Raw genomic sequence first — 8,786 nt, forward strand, 5'->3', positions numbered from 1 at the left:
AGAAGAACAATTATAATACATCACCCTTACAATAGCCAAAAATGACATAAAACCTTGGGGTAACACTAACCAAGCAAGTGAAGGACCTATATGACAAGAATTTAAGTCCCTGAAAAAAGAAATTGAAGAAGATGTCAGAAAAATGGAAAGATCTCCCATGCTCATGCATAGGCAGGGTAACATAGTAAAAATAGCAATCTTACCAAAAGCAATTTACAGATTCAATGCAATCCCCACCAAAATACCAACACAATTCTTCACCAGACCTGGAAAGAATAATATTCAACTTCATATGGAAAAACAAAAAACCCAGGATAGCTAAAAGAAACCTGTACAATAAAACAACTTCTGGAGGCATCCAATCCCTGACTTCAAGCTCTACTATAGAGCTACAGTAATAAAAACAGCTTGGTATTGGCATAAAAACCGACATGTGGACCAATGGAATCAAATTGAAGACCCTGCCATTAACCCACACACCTATGGACATATAATTTTTGACAAAGAAGCCAAAAGTGTACAATGGAAAAAAAGAAAGCATCTTCAACAAATGGTGCTGGCATAACTGGATATCAACGTGTAGAAGGCTGCAAATAGATCCATATCTGTCACCGTGCACAAAACTTAAGTCCAAGTGGATCAAAGACCTCAACATAAATCCAGCTACTATGAACCTGCTAGAAGAGAAAGTAGGAAGTAGTCTTGAATGCATTGGCATAGGAGATCACTTCCTAAATATAACACCAGTAGTACAGACACTGAGACAAACAATCAATCAATGGGACCTCTTGAAACTGAGAAGCTTTTGTAGAGCAAAGGATATGGTCAACAAGGCAAAGCGACAGCCTACAGAATGGGAAAAGATCTTCACCAACCCCACAGGTGACAGAGGACTGATATCCAGAATATATAAGGAACTCAAGAAATTAGACATCAAAACGACCAACAGATCAATTGAGAAATGGGCTTTAGAACTAAACAGAGAATTCTCAACAGAGGAAACCCAAATGGCTGAACGACATTTAAGGAATTGCTCAACATCCCTGATCATCAGGGAAATGCAAATCAAAACAACTCTGAGATACCACCTTACGCCTGTCAGAGTGGCTAAGATCAAAAACACTGAAGACACTTTATGCTGGAGAAGATGTGGAACTAGGGGAACTCTCCTCCACTGCTGGTGGGAATGCAAGCTTGTACAACCACTTTGGAAATCAATATGGCACTTTCTTAGAAAATTGGGAATCAATCTCTCCCAAGATCCAGCTATACCACTTTTGGGCATATACCCAAGAAATGCTCAATCATACCACAAGAGCACTTGCTCAGCTATGTTCATATCAGCATTGTTTGTAATAACCATTCCTGGAAACAACCTAGATGCCCTTCAACTGAAGAATGGATAAATAAATTGTGGCACATATACACAATGGAATACTACTCAGCAGAGAAAAACAATGACATCATACAGTTTGCAGACAAATGGATCGATCTAGAAAAAATCATCCTGAGTGAGGTGACCCAGACTTAGAAAGACAAATATGGTATGTACTCACTCATAGGAAGATGCTAGATGTGGAACAAGGATGACTGGACTGCTATTCACATCACCAGTGAGGCTACCTGGAAAACGAGACCCCAAAAAAGACACGGAGAAATGGATGAGATCTACATGAACAGCCTGGTCATGAGTGGGAACAATGAAGGGCGACGGTCGAGGGAAAGAGAGTGGAAGATCCTAGCTGGATCAAGAAAAGAGAGGGAGAACAAGGAATAGGAGACCATGGTAAATGAAGACCACATGAGAAGGGGAGGAAGCAGAGAGCTAGGGAGGTCCACGGAGATCCACAAAGATACCCCCACAAAAGACTGCTGGCAATGGTCGAGAGACGGCAGGAACTGACCTACTCTGGTGATGGGATGGCCAGACACCCTGTTAGTTGAGCCATAAACCCCATCCAAGTAAGGTCTGAGGAATCTGGATGCAGACATCCATGGCTGGTCCCCTGGTTGAGCACTGGGAGTCTAATTAGTGAGAAAGAAGAGGGTTTATATGAGCGAGAATTGTTGAAGCCAAGGTTGGATAAAGCACCAGGACAAATAACCAAATGAATGGAAGCACAGGATCTATGAACCAAAGGCTGAGGGGCCCCCAACTGGATCAGGCCCCCTGAATGGGTGAGACAGTCATTTGGCTTGATCTGTTTGGGAGGCAGCTGTGCGTTGGTGCTGGGTCCTGGGCTCGTTGCATGAGTTAGCTGTTTGAATCCTGGGACCTATGCAGGAACGCTTGGCTCGCTCTGGGAGGGGGGGACTGGACCTGCCTGGACTGAGTCTACCAGGTCGATCCCGGTCCCCAGGGGAGACCTTGATCTGGAGGAGGTGGGAATGGGGGGTGAGGTGGGGGAGGGGGAGGGTGGCGAGAGTGGGAGAACATGGGAATCTGTGGCTATTATGTTGAACTAAATGATGTTGTAAAATAAATTTACTAAAAAAAAAAACATGATAAATTAGTAACAGAAGGAAATAACCAGCATCTATGGCAAACCCACAGTCAACACACTATTATGAGACTAAAAACTTTATTCACCTTTCACTAGCATGATAAGAATATAATACTCATCACTTTAATTCAAAACTCAGAGTGCCTAGGCATGAATAAATGCTCTGGTTTGTATGACTTGTTCTCCAGGAGACCACATGTTGGATCTCTGTCATCAGTGTGGCAATGTTGATGCAGTAGAAAGATGATTAGGCTATTGAGACACTCCCCTTGTGGATGGAGAGATTCAGATGTTCTGTGATAGAACTATTTCTCAGGAGAAGGGGATGTTGCAGAGTGAGGCTCCTCTGCACAGAGCTATTGCCCTATCCGTAAGGACTCTCAGGAGAGCAATGAGATGCCTCCTGAAACTCACCAGTGAGAAAAGATTGTGAGTCTCCAGGGGAGAGTAAGATGAAAAGGACTTAGAACACAGAAGAATTTTAGTATAATATGCTTAGGGTTCATTGTTTTCCAGGAAAGGAGAAAGTGTGGATGTGTCCTGGGAGTAGTAAGGTATGAGTGTATGTGTGTGTGTGTGTGTATGTGTGTGTGTGTGTGTGTGTGTGTGTGTGAGAGAGAGAGAGAGAGAGAGAGAGAGAGAGAGAGAGAGAGAGAGAGAGAGAGAGAGAGAGAGAGAGGTGGTGGTGGGATACTAGGACATTGCCTTGAAGGACATGGTGCTCTCTCTTGAGACACAGTCTTCTTGACATCAGGCATAGTTTTTCTCCATAACAAAAGCTTTTCAGTACATTGCAGAGTTGAGGATAGGGATGGTGTGGGTCCCCTGTATGTTGTAAGGAAAGAATGAAGAGAAAGCCAGAAGTGGCTAATCAGAAGCAGAAACCACCTAATCTCTTCAAGTACTGTGACTGGAGGTAGGTGCCACAGTTAATATATCAAGACTAGGCCTGGCGAGAGTGAATTAAAGTATTTAAAAGGATATCTGATGCTCAAAACTGTTTTCATTCTAATTAGTTATTGTCTCCTACTTTTAAGGCTACTAAAGTTTGTGCAGACTCGAGCATTGCTCTTAGAAAACAGCTGTCTATTGTTGTCAATCACTTGTTTCATGGTCAATTAGAATTCACTTATCACTGTGATACTATGTTATTTGGTACATTGCAATCTAATCAAGTGACCCCACCATTTCTACTGTGTTGACATAAAGTATCACTCAGCTGTATAAGTGATGATAAGTGGTGAGTGAATTGGTAAAACTGAGAAGTCAAGGGTGAGGCTCCTAATAATCTTTTCATGACCAATCTACAGAAATTGTGTGTGCTATTGCAGAATTTTAGAAATAGCCATTATATAATAGCGAAACTCACTTCCTGATAGTTTCTATATATATAGATACTGCAGTGTTTCAGAAACAGTATCTAACAGTGTGTCATGACTTTAAAAGATCAGATAAGGGACCAAACCCACCAATGAATATTTCTAACCTTGCGACACCAGGGGAAAATGAGTTTTTTCATCTGTATCATTCACAAAGCAGAACCATGTAGAGTGAGCTGGACTTGGGTCTCCAGGCTGTGTAAGGTAACATGCAAAACCAAGACTGTCAGATTCAAGATACTCTCATGCGGTGTGCAAATTCTTACATATATCCAGTTGCCAATAAAAACACACCTGGTGGTATAAACCTCCAGACCTTATCAGTGTTTAGTGCACACTTTATGCCACTGAAGGATGACATATAAAATAGAGCTGATTCTTGGTAGGAAACCACTTCAAACAACTTAACTAGAAAGATGTGAAGATTACATCATGCAGTACTTACAAGGAACTAGTGAATCCAAACTTTAGGTCAAGAAAAGGCGAGAGGCACATGGGATGTTCACAACCGAGTGTCCTGACCCTTGCTTCTTTCTCAAGAATCTTGACATTCCTTCTGAGTCAATCATTCTCACTCCACAGATTGAGATGAAAAATATTCTGGTTGCCTGTCCTAAGATGAGTTCCTGAAAATTTAACTGAGATTCAAGACCACTTTCCTTATGGAGAGCTCTCTATACAAATACAGAAACAACAACTAAAAGGCAGGGTTTAAGATAATATTTCAGATTAGCCATTTTCTGGGTTGGCTTTTGGGTTTTTTGCTTGCTTGTTTTGCTTTGCTCAATCACACATGGATTTTTAATATATAATACATGAGAAATATAGATATTTGAATTTAATATCCTACAGGGAAATATTTATAATACTTTAAAGTAAGTGTTAAATTCATCATAGCAGAATACTTAGTGTTTTAGCAATTTTTACAAGAGCAGAGTCCCCTGAGAGTCCAAGTAGACTTCCTTGCTTTATGCTCATCAGAAATTAAGTCAGTCCATGTGTTCTCTATCCTTAAGTTTTTAGAGATTGTGCATGTATGGGTGAATATCTAACTAGTAGATTCAATAATGTATTATACACAACAGTATCACCTCAGGATAGAAGATTTGGGCACCATTTTTATATATGCATGAAAGTTCTAATTTTTTTTGCTTTTCCATTACCTACAGTATAAAAATTATGATTTAGAGAACAATTAATGGATAGTAACAAATATTATGGATTGTGGTGTAAAATTCCCCAAAACAGAGTGTACACAAAGGTAAATAAAATATGGTTATGTGTAGATATACAACCATGTTCATGTCCTGTGTAGCCGATAAGCATTCAGTACCTGACCAACATTTTAAGTGATATTGGTAATTAACTTAAATCTTATTGCAGTAACCTCATGAGGAATATTTTTTTTCTCAGCTCCTTTTATAAGTGGTCAAATTGAGGAAAAGAGTTTGAACAAATAGTAACATTTGTTTAAACTAACATATCCAGCATTGTTGTCTATACTAAGATTTTAAATCATTTACAGTTGCCCCAGAGTGATCCCTTGTTCTGTTCTATGTGCATCTGTGTGTGTTTTTGCATGGATACACAGGCATAGAAGTGTATGTGGCATGTATGCACGTACACTCATTATATATGCTCATGAACATTGGCAATATGATTATTTATAATAATCTGGAAACCCTGAAGCCCACATTTGGTTTGTGGGTCAACCATGATGTGATCTACTCACATACAACATAGCATTACCTGGTGATATTTGGTTATATCAAGTGAATAGAGGGAAGACCAAATGGCAGACGGTATCTTCTATTCTTCCCTTGTTGGAGAAAACATGGTGTATTCAGATTTTTTGTAGAGAAAAACAAACTTTGGCAGAGCCACACATATATGCCACAAAACAGTAAGGGTCATCTTATTTGGAAGGAAAAAATATCAGACTGTGAGATAAATAAGCTGAATGTGAAATATTTGAGGGACATGAGAATGAACTTCAGAGGATATAATGGGCAACAACAGACAGAATGTCTAAGGAGGCAGAGTAAGGTAAACATTGAAACTTATCATTACATGAGAACTTATGGATTGGTAAAGACGGCAAATGTAATGATAAGAAATGTGAAGCCCATACTCGGTCTCTGTATAAGGCTACACTCAGAAAGAAATTAAAAGTAATCACTACCACAGTGGTAAGTGCTATTTTAGCAGGTTATGTGAAAAGCATGGAGTGTGACTGCTAGGAGAAAGAGTTGGGTGATTTCCAGAAAAAAGACAACTCTATGCTGGAACTGAAGAGTTTGCAAGAGAAGCAATCAAGTACACAACAGCCTCCCAGTAAGAAAATGAGAGAAGAGAAATTGAAGTGTGTAAACACTACATGTACTAATTACAAGTAGTTTGATGGGATTGTAATATGTGGTCCATGGAAGGTTAGAAGAAATTTCTATCAATCAAGGGTTGATGGCTTACTCTTGGAATTTCAGAATTCAAGAGACTGAGGCAGGGAAATTGGGAATTTGAGGCCAGCCTGTATTATATGCCAAGACCCCATCTCTTTTACCCTTTTTTTCTTTATTTAACTCAATGCCCTGATCCATAGAATCTTGTGGATCACACTAAGAAAACAGAAATGTAACTTGCAGGCAATGACACTATCATGAAGACCCCACGCTCTATTAAAGATGGGAACTACTAAGATACAGACATCAGCTGCCATGCCGAGGTCATCTCAGCATTGCACTCAGCTGTGCATTGAGAGTGTGGTGCTCTTTGGTTAACCCCACTTCTCTCTTGTATCGCACGTGTACATCTTTTCTTAAAAAACTCCTCTGACCACCTCACTAAACTACTATACATCAGGATGTGCCCTGCCTTTAATTCTATACATTATAGCAATCATTTATATTAAATGGTTATTGATTTTTCATTTCCTTCAAAAATACAAGTCTTGCTTGAGGAAATGATATTTTTAATCAATATTAGCTGAATATTAGCAATAGAAATCACAGACCAGGTAGAAATCTGGACCCAATACATTCTGTGAAGGGTTGGAGAGAGGGCATCTGCGGCAATAGGAAAGCCTAGATATGAGTAGGTAGGAGAACAGCTTTTCTGGGTGACATTGATAACTAGTCAATGAGAAGTACACTGAAAGAATTGAGCCACAGTTAATGTTTTTCTTTTCTTTTATTTGAATAATATCTTATTCCATAAGTGAGGCTGAACTCAAACCCACAGTAATCCTTCTCCCAGATTTATCAGTGCTGGGAATACAAGTGTGTACCACCTTGCCTAAATCCTTGGACACTTGGTATAACGCTCAGTACACTTCTGAAAATCACCTGATGTGGTAAGCAAAGAAAGGATTAGATATGAAGATCTGTGAAAATGAATCATTGTAAACTTTAACTTTATGACTGCAGGTAAAGATTTTAACTGAGACTCTAAAAGTATTAAATTGAATAATTTCCCTCATCTGCAAGAATCCTTCTGATGACTTGCTGTTCTCTCTTCCAGGAGATGACTGTCAATTGCTCTCTGTGGCAGGAGAACAGCTTGTCTGTCAAACGCTTTGCTTTTGCCAAGTTCTCTGAGGTCCCTGGAGAGTGCTTCCTCCTGTTCACCCTCATCCTCCTCATGTTCTTAGTGTCACTGACAGGCAATGCACTCATAGCTCTTGCCATCTGTGCCAGCCCATCCCTGCACAACCCATGTACTTTTTCCTGGCCAACTTGTCTCTCCTGGAGATTGGCTACACTTCCTCTGTCATACCCAAGATGCTGCAGAGCCTTGTGAGTGAGGCTCGAGGGATCTCACGGGAGGGTTGTGCCACACAGATGTTTTTTTTTCACATTCTTCGGAATAACTGAGTGCTGTCTGTTGGCAGCCATGGCTTTTTGACCGCTGCATGGCAATTTGCTCCCCACTCCATTATGCAACCCGAATGAGTCGTGGAGTATGTGCCCATTTGGCAATGGTTTCATGGGGAATGGGATGCATAGTAGGTTTGGGACAGACCAATTTCATTTTTTTCTTTGGACTTTTGTGGACCCTGTGAGATAAATCACTTCTTCTGTGACCTTCCACCTCTCCTGGCTCTTGCCTGTGGAGATACATCCCATAATGAGATTGCAGTCTTTGTGGCAGCAGCCCTCTGCATATCCAGCCCATTTTTTACTGATCATTTCTTCCTATGTCAGAATTCTGGTTGCAGTGCTGGTGATGCCTTCACCTGAGGGGCGCCATAAAGCTCTGTCCACCTGTTCCTCCCACCTACTTGTAGTCACACTCTTCTATGGCTCAGGATCTATTACCTACTTGAGGCCCAAGGCTAGCCACTCACCAGGAACAGATAAACTCTTGGCCCTCTTCTACACAGCGGTGACATCCATGCTAAACCCCATCATCTACAGTTTAAGGAACAAGGAAGTCAAAGCAGCACTGAGGAGAACTCTTGGCCTCAGAAAGTTCTGACAATTAATAGGTAACAGGACCCTGCAGAACTGTTCACTAATAAAAATTTACAAAGAACCAGGGCATACAAACAAACATTGGTACATTTTTCTGTCTAATGCATACTGAGTATCTCTGTAATTTTGAAGGTACCACTGTACTCAGTGCTATTTTCTAATTACTAATTCTGAAATGATGTCAAATACTAAGGAATACAAGTAAAGAGTTCAATACAGTAGGGAGTATTCTATTATATTTTAGTTCAGGATGACAATCTAAATTGACTAGTTACATTTCAGAAGTTTTGCAAATTCCAGTTCCTGATTCCTCTATGACTTCTCCTTTCTATCCAGACACATCTCTCATGACTCTTTATTCCACAATAAATATATAAATGGTCTTATTTCATTCCATATCTCTATTTTATAGTGACACACACTAAAAGATTCTG

At 40.2% G+C, this 8,786-nt stretch overlaps 1 pseudogene; it reads left to right on the forward strand.

Annotated features, from left to right (window-relative positions):
- Window positions 1-7,402: 7,402 nt before the first annotated feature.
- LOC114689406 lies at window positions 7,403-8,356 on the forward strand (annotated as a pseudogene).
- The last annotated feature ends 430 nt before the right edge of the window (window positions 8,357-8,786 follow it).

The sequence above is a fragment of the Peromyscus leucopus genome, unplaced genomic scaffold (assembly GCF_004664715.2).
Source record: "Peromyscus leucopus breed LL Stock unplaced genomic scaffold, UCI_PerLeu_2.1 scaffold_1741, whole genome shotgun sequence".
NCBI classification, from domain to species: Eukaryota; Metazoa; Chordata; class Mammalia; order Rodentia; family Cricetidae; genus Peromyscus; species Peromyscus leucopus.